Source organism: Hydra vulgaris, chromosome 11, assembly GCF_038396675.1.
Source record: "Hydra vulgaris chromosome 11, alternate assembly HydraT2T_AEP".
Classification (NCBI taxonomy): domain Eukaryota; kingdom Metazoa; phylum Cnidaria; class Hydrozoa; order Anthoathecata; family Hydridae; genus Hydra; species Hydra vulgaris.
The window spans coordinates 42,849,923-42,865,201 of NC_088930.1; the positions used below are offsets into that span (position 1 = coordinate 42,849,923).

The 15,279-nt window shown below is 31.7% G+C and overlaps 1 long non-coding RNA gene across 1 annotated transcript; it reads right to left on the bottom strand.

Annotated features, from left to right (window-relative positions):
- Window positions 1-10,555: 10,555 nt before the first annotated feature.
- On the bottom strand, window positions 10,556-14,172 carry LOC136086673 (uncharacterized). The gene is made up of 2 exons (XR_010641508.1): window positions 13,556-14,172; window positions 10,556-10,766 (listed from the first exon to the last, which is right to left on the bottom strand). It is a non-coding gene; the product is annotated as an uncharacterized LOC136086673 (long non-coding RNA).
- Between the last annotated feature and the right edge of the window lie 1,107 nt (window positions 14,173-15,279).

Here is a 15,279-nt window from a genome sequence, read left to right on the forward strand (position 1 = left end):
GACAAATTCGGCAAAAAAATTTTTTTACCTCCCCTCCCTTTAAAATCTTTTGAAAAAAATGTTCCGTTTTTGATCTTATGTGACATTTGTTCTGTTCCGTTATCTCTGATAAAATAGTTCAATGTGGTGGAGAAGAGATAATAGTGCTTATCATTGTATTAAAAAGTATGACATACATTGAACGAAAATTATTTTACTGGGTAACCAAAAACTATATATTTTATATATGAAAATTATATATTTTTATTAATCGTTATTAACATAACGATTAATAAAAATAACGGTTTTTATTTTTGTTGCGCCTCTAATTAACTTTGAAAATATTTATAGAAATTTCGTTTTTTAAATATGTAAAGAAAACTATTACGAAATTAAACAAATGTTTAAAATAAAAATGTCGCAAATGATTTTAAATGCACCGATTCGACCCCATCTTTTCTATAAAAATTATAACTCATTGTATAAAAGTCATTAAAACATTGTATTGAACTTGATGACGGGCTTGTTCTAAAAACGTTTGTATTCGAATAATTTAGAGCAATTTACATGTTATTTATGCATTTCTTAGTTTCAAACTAAACTAAAAAAAACTTTGTCTTGATTGTAGTAATGTTACATAAAAATGTTTTCAATGATTAACTTCAGTGTTTTTAAAACGAAAATTTTCTGGTGCGGTAGCGAAGCGTTTCAAACAACTAAAGGAAAGAATATAAGGGATAGATAAAAATCGCACTATTACTTCTTTCTATTCAAAAACTGTTCTCTCATCAAATTCTCTTAACACTGCCTCTACTGTTAAGAATATATCTTTTTTCTAGCCTTGTAAATACCACTGCTATTGATTTTTATTTGATACTACTTAAACTCCTTGTGGTTTTGACATTACTCTTACTAGTGCACCACTCGCTGATCTTGTCACTTCTGCTAATTTTTTTTCGATGGCTCTGCATCTACTGTTACTTTGGCAATTTTGAGTTTGCGATCATGTTTTTTAAAGTTAGATAGCCAGTTAAGTTAAATTACACAGGGTTCGTGTACTGGTTGGAGCACTTTGAGCCGTAATAGCCTGAGAGAAGTATGGAAGATTTAACTAGAAAGATTAAGTGTAAGTATCAGATTATTAAAATTGGACAGATGTCCAGTAAAAAACTAAAGCTTATGTAGAAGAAGTAGGTACACATATTCCTTTCTATTGTACATCTGTCTACAACTGTCTAAGTATAGCCTTTTGTATTATGTAGATTCGTGTATAATTGAGTTTTTGCGTTAAGATTTCTTAACCTTGGGTTAAGAAATCCTGCGAACTGGAATTTGTCGTTTTGTTCATAATTATACTATAGCGATCTGACCTCAGAGATTTAACTTGTTTTATTATTTAATTTTTTGTAGTCTCATTTAGGATCAAAAATAAATGCAATAACTTAAGATAGTAGCGCAACGAGAATGTAAAATCTTATTTTACGACTATTATATATTTTTGCATTTATTTTTAATTTTCGATCTTTTAAATATGTTCTTCCTTTTTAAAAGTCCGTAATTTAAATAATAATAAATAGTATTACTTTTTTTGAACTTTGTTTTTAAATGCAAACCCATTCAAATAAAAGTGTTACGTTTAGATCAGAGTCGATAATGCCGCCCGGCGGCAAAGTAACTTTCTGCCAAAAGGCCGACTTTTTAGGGAGGCGGCAGCCGTTAAAGGTGGCCTTTTAATAAATTCTTAGCGGCAAAATATTTTTTAATCCACCTCCAGAGATTTCCATCTTTCTATTAGCGGCCGAAGCTAGATTCATTTTTGGAGGAAAAATGTTTTGGAAATATCGACGCTGATAGGGAGGGAAGCCATCGGTGGCCGTTTAATGTTTTCATTTTTCTCATTTCTCGAGAAATTATTATTGTTATTATTATTATAATTATTATTACTATCATTATTATTATAAATAATCTATAATAGAAGTAGTTAGCTTCTATAAACAGGACATCTAACGAGGCCTTGCTAGAGTAGACTTTGATCTAGTTGAGCGACAAAAATTATCGTAATTGTTTTTAAATTCGTTGACAAAATGTGAGGAAATAATAGAAGAAGGTAAGGGAATTCCATTGGGATGCAATTCTATTAGGTAAGTAGTAATAACTTGCAAAGACATACAGTATTGGACAAAACATTTGCAACCAACATCGAACAATGCCAAAAAGTGTTCCTAATTTTACATGTCTTAAAAACGAAACGAACTATACAACCACAGCAAACAGTTCAGGAGTCTGAAGTCATAGCATGCCATGACATGAGCAATCAGCTGACATGTGACAGCACACAGGCAGAATTTCGTTGACAAGTGCCATTTTGCAGCGGACAAAACAAGTGCAACTTTTTTGGTTTTCTTAAGTCTGGTCCGTGTCAACGTCACGGAAGTTTTTTAATAATTAAAGGAAGTATCCAGAAGTTTCCAAAAGTTTCCAGAAGCATGCAGAAGCTTCCAGAAATTTCCAGAAGAAGCATCTGGAAGCATCCAGTAGCATCCAGAAGTATCCAGAAACATTCAGAAGCATCCAGACGCATCCAGAAGCTTCCAGAAGAATCGATAAGAAACATCTAGAATCTTCAAGAACAGGTTCACACAGGTTCATTTTACTATATAAGAGACATGTAAATTGACATGTAATTCAGTCAGTATATGGAAGTCAATCAGTCAGTATTATCAAGACAGTTTATCGAAGTGAGTTTTATCAAAGTGTTTTATCGAAGAACATCAATACAAAAAGTGAAATACAATAAGTGTTTCATTACATCAACACAGTCCACATCCAACCAAGACGTTGTGTTCCACAGAGCATTATTGTATCATCACAAGGTAAATGTAACACGGTAAGTTTTGAGAAGCGTGATTATTTATTTTTATTATTTTTATGCCTTCAAGCGCAAAAATGGCTCCCGACAGTCTTGGATTGGAACTAAGAAAGAAAATTATTGGTGATTACGTAAGTGGAATGTCACAAAAAAGTATTTGTGATAAATATCGCGTGAAAAAATGGACCGTATTAAGACTATGTTCCAAATATCGTTCTACGGGGAAGTTGGCAGCAGATAACAAAGGTGGAAGACCGCGTTCCACCACTTCTAGAGAGGATTCTATGATCGTCAGATCCGTCAAGAAGGATCCCTGGATATCATCAGTCGAGATACAAAAGCAATTAGAGCTGCCTGTATCGGACCAAACAATCAGACGACATGCTGTTGAAGCTAGATTGTTTTTTCGACGCCCTGCAAAGAAACCGCTGATTTCACTAAAAAACCAGAAGAAAAGACTTCTGTTTGCTACATCTCATATTGACTGGAATGTGCAGAAATGGCGAACTGTCCTGTTCAGTGATGAATCGAAGTTCAAGATCATTGGGAGCAATGGCATTTGCCGTGTACGTCGACCGGCCGGAAAACGCCTCGATTTACGTTACTGCCATAAGACCGTGAAGCATGGTGGAGGCAATGTAATGGTCTGGGGGGGGGGTGTTTTTCTGCTAACGGTCTAGGTCCAATACATCGAAACGATGGAATAATGGACTGTTTCATGTATAAAAATATCCTGAAAGATGTTATGTTACCTCATGCTGAATGAAATATGCCAATAAAATGGATTTTTCAGCAAGACAACGATCCGAAACACACTGCAAAAGTAGTGAAGCAGTGGTTTCAAGACAACCACCTATCGGTGATGGATTGGCCGCCTCAATCTTTGGATCTCAATCCTATCGAGAACCTGTGGGAGATCGTCAACCGCAGAATTAATCGTGAAGGTGTTCGTAATAAGGATCAACTGTTTGAGCAAATCCAAAAGGCCTGGGCAGCGATTCCACAAATTTCATTAATCACCTGATCGAATCTATGCCTCGAAGATGCAAGGCTGTGATCAACAACAAAAGATTCGCCACGAAATACTGATAGCGAAATACAGCTTGGTCAACATTTTGTCGAGTTGCACTTGTTTTGTCCAGAAGGAAATCAACTTTTTTTAATACTTTTGATTAATTTATTAATTTTCGTGTACAAATAATGAACTTTGCGATGAATAAAATTTGAAGAACTTTATCTCTAAACAGTTACATTGTTATTTCTCTAAATTGAAAAAATGCAGCACTTTTATATAAAGAAACTAAACTAGCATTATTTGGTTGCACTCGTTTTGTCCGATACTGTATGTCTATGCAAGTTATTTTAAATTTCTCTGACAATGAAATGGTTGAGGATTTTTTTTCGTAAGTTTCCTGCAGGACAATTTGCAAAACAAGTGAGATTTAGGAATTTGACTTCAATATAAAATTATTGATATTTTTTGAGAAAATGAAAATTCGAATATTAAAAGAAGTTTCGAATATTAAAAAGAGAAATTTAAAATATTTTTTATTTTATGTAAATTATGTACTTATGAATTTGGTGAATAAATATTGTAAGTGTTGATTGTCACGTAGAGAAGCATATGAAGAATGATGTCACAGCAAATATACGAGCAAAAAATGTAAAAGAAAAAGAAGTAAAGATGTCTATGTGGCGCCTTATCCGAACCAGCTAAGCACATAAATACTCATTCTGACAAAATAAATATTATTTTATTAAGAAAAGGTGTTGGTCATCATGCATGTTTTAAATGAACGTTATGGTTATTTTACCATTAAGATAAGGCCATGTAAAAATATGTACGTAAGCGGCATCGAATATAAGTTATAGACCAATCTCAATTCTTCCTGTATTCTTAAAACTCCTCGAACAAATAATTTATAATAAATTTTACAAATACATAACAAACAACAACATCTTAAATACAAAACAATTGGGCTTTCAAAAGCAACATGCAACCGAACATGCAATCGTAGTTCTTTTAAATAGCATCAGTTACTCATTTGTTAATAAAGAATTCGTTCTAGGAATCTTTATAGATCTATCGAAAGCATTCGATACTGTTGATCATGCTATCCTGCTATAAAAATTGGAAAAATATGGCGTAAAAAATGTTGCATTACTCTGGTTTAAATTTTTTTTGCTAAACAGACAGCAATGTGTAAATACTGATAAAAATACCTGTTCAAAAACGCTAAAGATTAAATGTGACGTTCCCCAAAGTTCCATTCTAGCTCCCTTATTGTTCCTAATATACATTAATGATCCTCCGAAAGTGTTAAATAAACTTGATGTCGTAATGTTTGCAGATGATACTAATTTTTTTTATTCATCTCAGTATATTAAAGAACTCTTTGAAACAATTAATATTGAACTTGAAAAACCTAATATCTGGCTAAAATCTAATAAATTATCTTTTAACACAGAAAAAAATAATTACATCTTATTCCATCCCAATCAAAAAAGAAAAAAAATACCAAATATATTACCATTGTTAGTACTAGAAAACAAAAATAATGAAAGAACCTCAACAACTAAATTTCTAGGTTTACTAGTTAACAAAAATATTTCATGGAAAGCACACATTGACTATTTAAATACTAAAATAACCAAAAACATTGGTGTGCTATACAAAACTAGACCAATGTTATACCAAGAAAATCTAAAACATCTTTATTTCTCATTTATACAAACCTATTATACATATGATAATATAGCATGGACAAGTACCAATAATTCCGATTGAAATCACTTTATCGACGTCAAAAACATGCCGTTAGAATTGTCTATAAAAAAGATAAATTCACTCATGCTGAACCTTTGTTAAAACTCCTTGATGCACTAAATGTCTATAGAATAAACATTTATCAAAACTTATTCTTTATGCTGAAATCACATTTCTCAAATGATTTGTTTAAAAGCAATAGAAATAGATATGACACTCGAGAAATAGGAAACTTTAATATACCGTTTAGAAAAACAAAACTATCGCGTTTCACAATTTCATATTGCGCTCCCGATCTTTATAATAAACTGATATCCAGAAATGCCATAATTACAAAATTAGATAACCTAAATTGTTTGAAAAAGTTAGTAAAAAAATTCGTTTTAAATATAAACAATTATATGATTGAATATTATATGATTGAACAATTATATGACTGAATATTATATGATTATATGATTTATATAATTATATAATTATATGAATAATTTATATAATTTATTATATAAATATTATAATTTATATAATTTATTATAATTTATATTATATATTATATTATAATTTATTATAATTTATATAATTTATATTATATATTTATTGTAATTTATATTAATTTATATTTTTTATATAATTTATTATAATTTATATTATATTTATTAGAATTTATTAGAATTTATTAGAATTTATTATAATTTATATATAACTTATTATAATTTATTAGAATTTATTATAATTTATATTATATATTATAATTTATATAATTTATTATATGAATGATTTATATAATTATATGAATAAATATTATATAATTATATGATTGAATATTATATGATTGAACAATTATATGATTGAATAACAATTGAATGATATAAACAATTATATGATAACAATTATATATACAATCTGCTTCATGTCCTGCTGCCTTGTAGGATACGCCTTTTTAGGCAAAGGCTAGGAGATGCCAACTCCGATTTAAAACACCCCCTGCCTTGGGGCTCTTGGTTGAGTAAAGGCTAGAGATGGTGTCTCGATAAAAATACTAATCTTGGGCAGATGTTAAATGCACCCAGCTACTGTCTTGTAGAAGGCCTCCTAGGCAAAGACTTAAGGGGTAAACAGATTCTATCTGTTGACCAGCCTCGCACCCCTTCTTCATCTATTAGGCTGGGCAGATGTATTTTTAATACATTGTTTCCAGTTTAGGATGTTGAATGCTGGATCTTCTTGACTCAATGCATGGGTTTGCCTGTGTCACTGTTTTTATGACTAGGAAACTCATTCTATTATCTCCTTATGAGGGTACAGCTCTAAAACTCAGTTTTATGGTTCTGAGGCCGGCTGGTAGTCAGGTTTCCCGAACTCTGTGGTAGCTCTCAGAGAGGCTGATTCCATCAACAGCTGAAAAATATCAAAGTATTAACAGTGCCATATTGCGCATGGATGGTGTCCTTGTTTGTACATTTGGTGTGCATTGCGGAGGCCACATTTGGAGCCCTTTGTTACGGCTTAGGGTTTATTAGTAGTAATGAGGCAATTGCTTGGGCTATTAAACGGTGTTCTGAGTACTATCTATGCTTTGAGTCAAGTTCTTCAATCTAATTTAAAAATGAATAAAGTACCAAAAACTATAAAACACAAAAAACCATCATAATCACCTAGTCCTCTAAACCTATCATTCACTTATATTCGTGGTCTTCGAAGTAACTTTTCTCCTGTTGAGTCTTATCTCTTGCAAAGTTCACCAGACCTATTTGCTCTTTGTGAGACTTATTTGAGTTCGGCTGTCTCATCTTGTGATCTTAGTGTTGATGGTTATCTTCCTCTGATTCGTAAAGACTCCAATAGTCACATGCTTGGCCTGGGCATTTACATTTGTAAGAATTCACCTGTTTGTCGTGAAACTAGGTTTGAATCCACAGACTATTCTTTCATGTGCTTTCGTTTAGCACCACTTCACTCTATTGCCTTTCTCTTTGTTCTATATCGCTCTCCTTCTTCTCAAGACTGCACCCTTTTTGATGTTATTTCTGATCATATTGACCAAGCCCTCTCTCTTTATCCATCAGCTAATATAGTTGTTGTCGGTGACTTTAATGCTCACCACTCTGAATGGCTTGGCTCTAGTGTCAGTGACTCTGCAGGCATTAAAGCCCACAACTTTTGCCTTTCTCAATCCCTAACTCAAATAGTCAACTTTCCAACTCGCTTTCCTGACAACCCTAATCATTTACCTTCTCTACTCGACTTATGTCTTGTTTCTGATCCTAGTCAGTGCTCAGTTTCCCCACATTCACCCTTAGGTGCTTCTGATCACAGTTTGATCTCTTTAAAACTAATATCTCATTCTTCTTCATCACCTGAATACCCCTATTATCGAACCTCTTACAACTACAGTAAAGCTGACTGGGATTGTTTCAGTGATTTTCTTCGTGATGGCCCTTGGGTAGAAATCTTTCAACTTCCTGTCGACAAATGTGCTTCTTACATAACTTCGTGGATTCAGGCCGGCATGGAATCTTTTATTCCCTCTCGACGATTCCAGGTCAAGCCTCACTCTCCTCCATGGTTTTCCTCACACTGTGCTGCTGCGATTGCCAATCGAAACCGTTACTTCCATATTTATCAGCAAAACAATTCTCCAGAAAACAGACGTCTGTTTATTACTGCTACAAACAACTGTAAAAAGGTTATGTCTAACGCCAAAACCCGCTATTCTCAGGTCATGAAATCTCGTATCTCATCTCAAAAATTAGGCTCTCGTGACTTCTGGAGAATCTTTAATAATATCAATAATAAGGGCAAATCTATAATTCCACCTCTCTTGTATGGTTCAGAATTTGTCACCTCACCTAAAGACAAAGCCGAACTGTTTGCTGAAAACTTTTCATCAATATCATCTCTTGATTCCACTAGTTGCGTTCTACCTGATATTGCCAACAAACAGATTGATCCATTGCTTGACATTCATATCACTCCAGCATCTGTATCTAAAGTAATTTCCTGCCTAGACTCTTCTACAGTTTGTGGCCCGGACAACATACCTGTTATTGTCTTGCAGAAGTGCTCTCCGGAGCTGTCGTCTATACTCTCAAAACTATTCAACAAGTGCTTATCAGAGTCTTGTTTTCCAGCCTGCTGGAAAGCCGCATCTGTTATCCCTATCTTCAAAAATTCTGGGGAGCGATCTGATTCGTCTAACTACCGTCCCATAAGTCTTCTTCCTATCATAAGCAAGGTTTTTGAATCTTTAATTAACAAACACCTCATTTCTCATTTTGAATCTAATAACTTACTTTCTGACAATCAATATGGATTTCGATCTTCTCGTTCTACAGCTGATTTGCTAACAGTAATAACTGACAGGTTTTATCGTGCATTAGATGAAGGTGGAGAGGTTAAGGCCATCGCTCTTGACATTTCAAAAGCGTTTGATAAAGTTTGGCATGCTGGTCTTCTCCATAAGCTTTCTTCTTATGGTGTATCCGGCAACATCTTAAAGATCATTGAATCCTTCCTTTTCAATCGTAGCATAAAAGTTGTCCTCGATGGACAACACTCTTCTTCTTATTCTGTAACTTCAGGGGTTCCTCAAGGTTCTATCCTTGGCCCTATACTCTTTTTAATTTACATTAACGATCTTCCAGATATTCTCACATCTAAGGTGGCATTGTTTGCTGATGATACTACCATTTATTCTTGTCGTGATAAGAAACCAACACCTTCTGATTGCTTGGAGGGGGCATTTGAGCTTGAAAAGGATCTCACTTCTGCTACAGCATCGGGATCACAGTGGCTGGTGAACTTTAATTCAGATAAAACTCAATTTTTTTTAGCTAATCGTTATCGCAATAATTTAGATCTTCCTATATTTATGAACGGTGATGTACTCGATGAGTCACCTAATCTTCATCTTCTAGGATTAACTCTTACTTCCAATCTTTCTTGGAAACCATATATCAAATCGGTTGCAAAATTAGCATCTGCTAAGGTTGCATCTCTTTATCGAGCTCGCCAGTTTCTTACTCTGGATTCTATTCTCTATCTCTATAAATCTCAAATCCGGCCTTGTATGGAATACTGTTGCCATATCTGGGGCGGATCTTCTAATGATGCCCTTTCTTTTTTAGACAAGGTGCAAAAAAGCATTGTAAACATAGTTGGACCTGCTCTTGCAGCCAATCTTCAACCATTATCACATCGTCGTAATGTTGCTTCTCTTTCTCTTTTCTACAAATACTATAATGGGCACTGCTCTAAAGAGCTAGCGTCTCTTGTGCCATCTACTAAAATTCATTCTCGTGTTACTCGTCATTCAATTAAGTGTCATCCTTTTTCTGTGACTGTTCCTAAGTGCTCCAAAAACGCTTATTCGTCTAGTTTTTTTCCTCGAACATCAGCTCTTTGGAATTCGCTTCCTTCCTCTTGCTTTCCTGACTCATATAATTTTCAATCTTTTAAATCGTCCGTCAATCGTTATCTTGCTCTACAAGCTTCATTTTTTCTCTTACAGTAACTTCCAACTTTAATTAGTGGCTGCCTGCAGCCTTGTTGGAAGCGAAGATGTTAAAAAAAAAAAAAAAAATGAACTTACACTAAACTAATACTGAAACTAGAACCAAAATTAACGTTGAAACGAAAATCCCAGAAAACTTTAACAAATATTAATATAGAAAGCATATAAATCAAAAATAAGTTTATTTATGCCTAATTATATATTAATGTGTACAAAATCTAGCATATATCAATTATTTATATTACATTCAGGGGCGGATGCAGAAAATTATTTGGGTACGCCCTAAAAAAAAAAAAAAAAAAAAAAGGTCCTCTAATTCTAAATGTTCTGAGTTCTAAGTACATTTAGGACTTTAAGATTATGGTGTAGGGGCCCATCCCCCCTGGATCCTGGCTGATACCCCATTATAAAGTTATACGATTACACATTACTGTTTCAAATTTATATTTGTTATTTTAAAAATTCTTTACATTAGCTATTATAATATTATAATAAACAGCCGTGATGTAATAGCTGCATGTTTCATAAGCAAGATATCCCTGGTTCAAAGAAAGCTTTGGTTAAAGAAGAAGGCACGAATTTCCGAGTAAATCCTCTTCAGTTACGCTCTGTGATAAGACTGTTACAACTAAGGGCACCTAAAAACAAAACAAAAAAACAATCAATATGGAGTTATATAAAAATATATTTAGTGTCACATTCTAGTATTCCAGTTAGCTAAAAAAAAATTGTAAACCCATCTTCATTCTTTTCAACCTTGCTGATAAACAAATCTAAAAAAAATAAAATCATAACATTTGTAATCATAAAACAAAACTTTAAAATAATGAACCGCAACAAAATCGATACACTTGAAGGTAACAGCCAAAAACATTGTATGCCAATAATTAGTTCATGCCAAATTATGTTTTATAAAAATGTGTGGCTATGAAAATAGCCTTTTTACCTAGCGGTAATGAATTTTTTTTTTTACTTTTTTTATTTTTTATTATTTATATATTAATTTTTTATTTTTATTTTTTAATATTTATTTAAAACTTAATCTACGATTTTTTAATTGCAAATTTATCAATAACTTTTTCGATATCTATTACTGACTCTGTATGAATATTCATCAAAGCTAAACCATTTAAGCGTTCCTTTACCATTGTGCTTTGCGTATAATTTTTCAGGCGCCGAAGCGAAGAAAATGTGAACTCACATTCACATGAAATTAAAGGAAAGGTAGCAAGTAATTGTAGAATAATTTTTATTTTTTTCAAAGCCAGGAAAATTTAATGCTTTTAAAGTCTCAGTAATATTAGAAGGGACATTACCTTCAAAATTTTACCAATAAGCTTCCCATAAGTCAAGCTCACCAGGTAAAGCTAGTGGATTTTGGTAAATCTGCCCTGTAAAATTCACTAAAAGATACTATACATTCTTTCCAACTAGTGTCATGAGAACTTCGAACTTCTGAAATCATTTTAGTAGGAACTAGGACAAGCGCTTTATAAAATTTTATGGTAGTGTTGTCAAACCTTGTGCCTAGCTCAGTACTCAGATGGTCTAACAAAGGAATTGTGATTGCTATTTTAAAATAATCAGAAACACATTCCGAAGGAGCATTATTTCTGTTTTTTGAAATAAATGAACTTCTTGGTTTAGCTTCAGTAACATTTAGCTCATGGGCTATTTTTAGAGCTTGTTCATAGCACATTTGATGGTGTTGATCAGCTATACTTCTAAGCGAAGATATAACATCTTTTAACGCCCGAATAAGATTTAAACTATCATAAATATCATTACTCTTTGACTGCAACATTCGTGTTACTGGAAGAGTAATGTCAGAGACATTTCTTGTTATACATAAAGCAACAATAAAGTCAAAACTTGTTATTAACTTCAGAAGCGAGGATGCACTGGAAGACGTTGAGTGATTAAAACTCTTATTAACATTTAAAGACATTTCTTCAAGACAAGAAACCAAAGGAATAAAAAGTTCTTGAAAAGTATCCAAACCATTAACTTTTTCTACCCAACGTGTTCTGCAAACATCTTTCAATTTTTTTTTACCAGCAACTGGAGCAGTTCTTTCAATGTGCTCCTCTAAATTTTGTTGCCTTGTAGGTGAAAGAATAAAAAAGTATGATACATCTTTAACATGCGCCAGAAGATTTTTGACATATTGAACATTGCATGATGCACAAATGGCTAAATTAAGTCTATGACTGTAACAATGAAAATATATAGCTTTTTCATTAAGATTTAAAACACGAGATGATAACCCTATGGTGTGTCCAGACATTGCCCTAGCACCATCATATGATTGTATTACTAATGATAGTTGTTCTTTATTATAACTGTCTGAGGCTTCATCAGCTATAATAGAAAAATACTTAGAGTTTTTAATTTCTCCAATTATTGCTAATAAAGCAATAAATAACTAATAAAGTGTTGTGGAGAAGTAACAACTTCTCCACAACACTTTATTAGTTGATTTTGTGATGTCTGATATGTAGGAAGCATTTTGTTGATGATACTTGAGATGATCTTCAAGAATTTTATCACCAGCTTGAACACAGAAATGTAGCAATTCAATAAAATTTCCTGCAGTGTGATTAGAAAATTCACCATTTTCAGGATGAAACTTAGAGTCGTCTCTATGCCCACGTAAAGAAAGCCCAAGACGCCCACAAAGAATAATTGTTTCAATAATAGGTTGCAATAACTGTCGATTTTTGGAAATCTGTGATTGAACTATTTTTTGAGATATAATGTCTATTGATTCTGTTTTACAAGACTAAATCGATGATAATAAAAATAAAACTTGAGCAGTTTTTACATGTAAACCGTTATTTCTGCAGACAAACTTATTGTTTTTGCCAAACACGTTTCTGAAAGTAACGAGAAGCATCATTCCAGCGATCATAAGGCTTACTAAATAATCGTTTAGCTAAACTACATTCAGATGGAAAATTGTGCCCAAAAAGTACACATGGTAAACAGAAAGCTCCATCAAATATATTTGAGTATGTAAGCCATGGAAATTTTTCTATCCATATAAATTGAAAACTTCGTCCATTTTTATTTTTAAGAAAAATAAATTTCTAACTAGGAACAAAAACAGATTGAACTAAATTTTGAAGTTCAGAATTATTTAAGGTTTTTGCAACATTTGAATAACTAGTATAGTTAGAAACCAAATAACCAATATCGTAATTATTGGAGGGTAAAGAAAATGGTTCACAAAAAGTATTTTTACTAAAATTGGATAAAGATGTTGATGATTGACTAGAAACTAGCATAGATTTATTTTTTATTTTTAATTTTCATTAAATTTATTATGTGTATTTTTAAGTTTTATATTTATTAGTTTTATATTTATTACTTAAAAAAATCAATACATTGTATCAATAACAAAACATTATAATAAAAATATCAGTACCTTAAAACAAGAAAATTGCCATTATGTTTTTCTTTGAAAATCTTTGGAATAAAGATTTCATAACTTTTAAGTGTCTCATCTTTAAAAGAGTCAACAATATTGGCATCTTTAAAAAAACTGACATTTGTTTCCAACTTTTTTTTCCAGGAGATTCATTTTGTTTTGTCATTTTGCAGCATAGCTGTTTTGACTTCGCTATTAAGCTTCGTGATTTCAATTTCGAGCGACATTATGTATATTTGGTAATTTGATAATTTTATGATTCCATTTATTAATTTTGTAAATTTTATATATTTCAGGGAGTATGTCGAAGGAAATGTTTGACAATTTTTTTTATCAAATAAATAATATATATAAAAAATAAATTGCGAACACTAAAATTTAAAAAAAGATACACTATATAATCATATAAAATTGGGAACGTCCATTGGTGTATTGTATTGTGTATTTGTTATTATAATTTTTTTCACCTCCTGATAATCGTATAACAAAAGATTTTAATAAATATTTTACTTAAGGTGTATGTCGAAAGGGACGTCCAAAATTTATTTTAAGTAAAGAGTTCTAATAATAATTTTTTTAACAAATTAAATCCAAAATTTACAACAATTTTCATTTCATAGTGAATTAAAATTGGGAGCGTCAATTAATGTTTTTCAACAAATTTATCAAAAATTGTTTTGACTTCCGGTTCATAACTATTTTTATGTAAACTTTAAATCTCGCTTAAACAACTCGCTTTAAACAAGAACCCGTTACGCTATAGATTTAACAGTATATAATTTTAACCCGATTCAACAAAACTGCAATATAATATAATATAAAAAAATATATAATTTGAAATGCAGTATATTTTATTAGTAACTTATTATTTGAGCATAACCCTTTTTTTTCTCTGACCAAAATTATATTTCTGATATTTTTGGGTACGTCCACAGACGTACCAGACGTCCCCTAGATCCGCCCCTGACATTTTATTATATGTGAATCCAATATAAAATGAACTACCATTATATTTTGTGAAACTAGAAACATGTAAAACGAAAATACAAAAAACATGACTAAAACAAGCGGTTTCTTGATGACAAGACTATCTGGTCTTCTGCAAGTTTCCCGCCTTCTTTTAATATTAATAATACCCTGCAGTTATTTTTTTTGTATTCTATAAAATTGTGAGATTTTTATTTTTTTTTCTCTTAACATTATATATTTTATAAAGATTGTTAATTTGTATCAAGTTATATAGAATCACAGCATTGTAAAGATAAGAAACAAAATAATAAAAAAATAAAAAAAAGAATAACTGAAGCTAAATAAATATTTCCTGGTTAAACGCACTTCCGCGGTGCTCTGCGACAAGACAGTTAGGTCTTCTTGGGGTATCTAAATAATAAAAAAATAAATAAATAAATAAAATATGTATACATGTGTGTAGGCCTTGGCGGGTTTTGCATCCATTGGAAACAAACATGATATCCATTTAAGTTAGAAATAAATTCCATGACATTAAAATAAACTAATATAATATTAATAAAAAATAAATTTAAATAAATAAATATATAAATAAAACTTTTTTTTCCGAATAATATAGAATGTTGAGATTGCGCATGCGTTAAATATTTTAATTGAAAATCACGATTGTTTTAATTGGTTGTTAGGATGTCACGGTTGTTTTAAATGGATGCAAAAACTGGTACGTTTTAATGATTGTAAAGTAATTATTA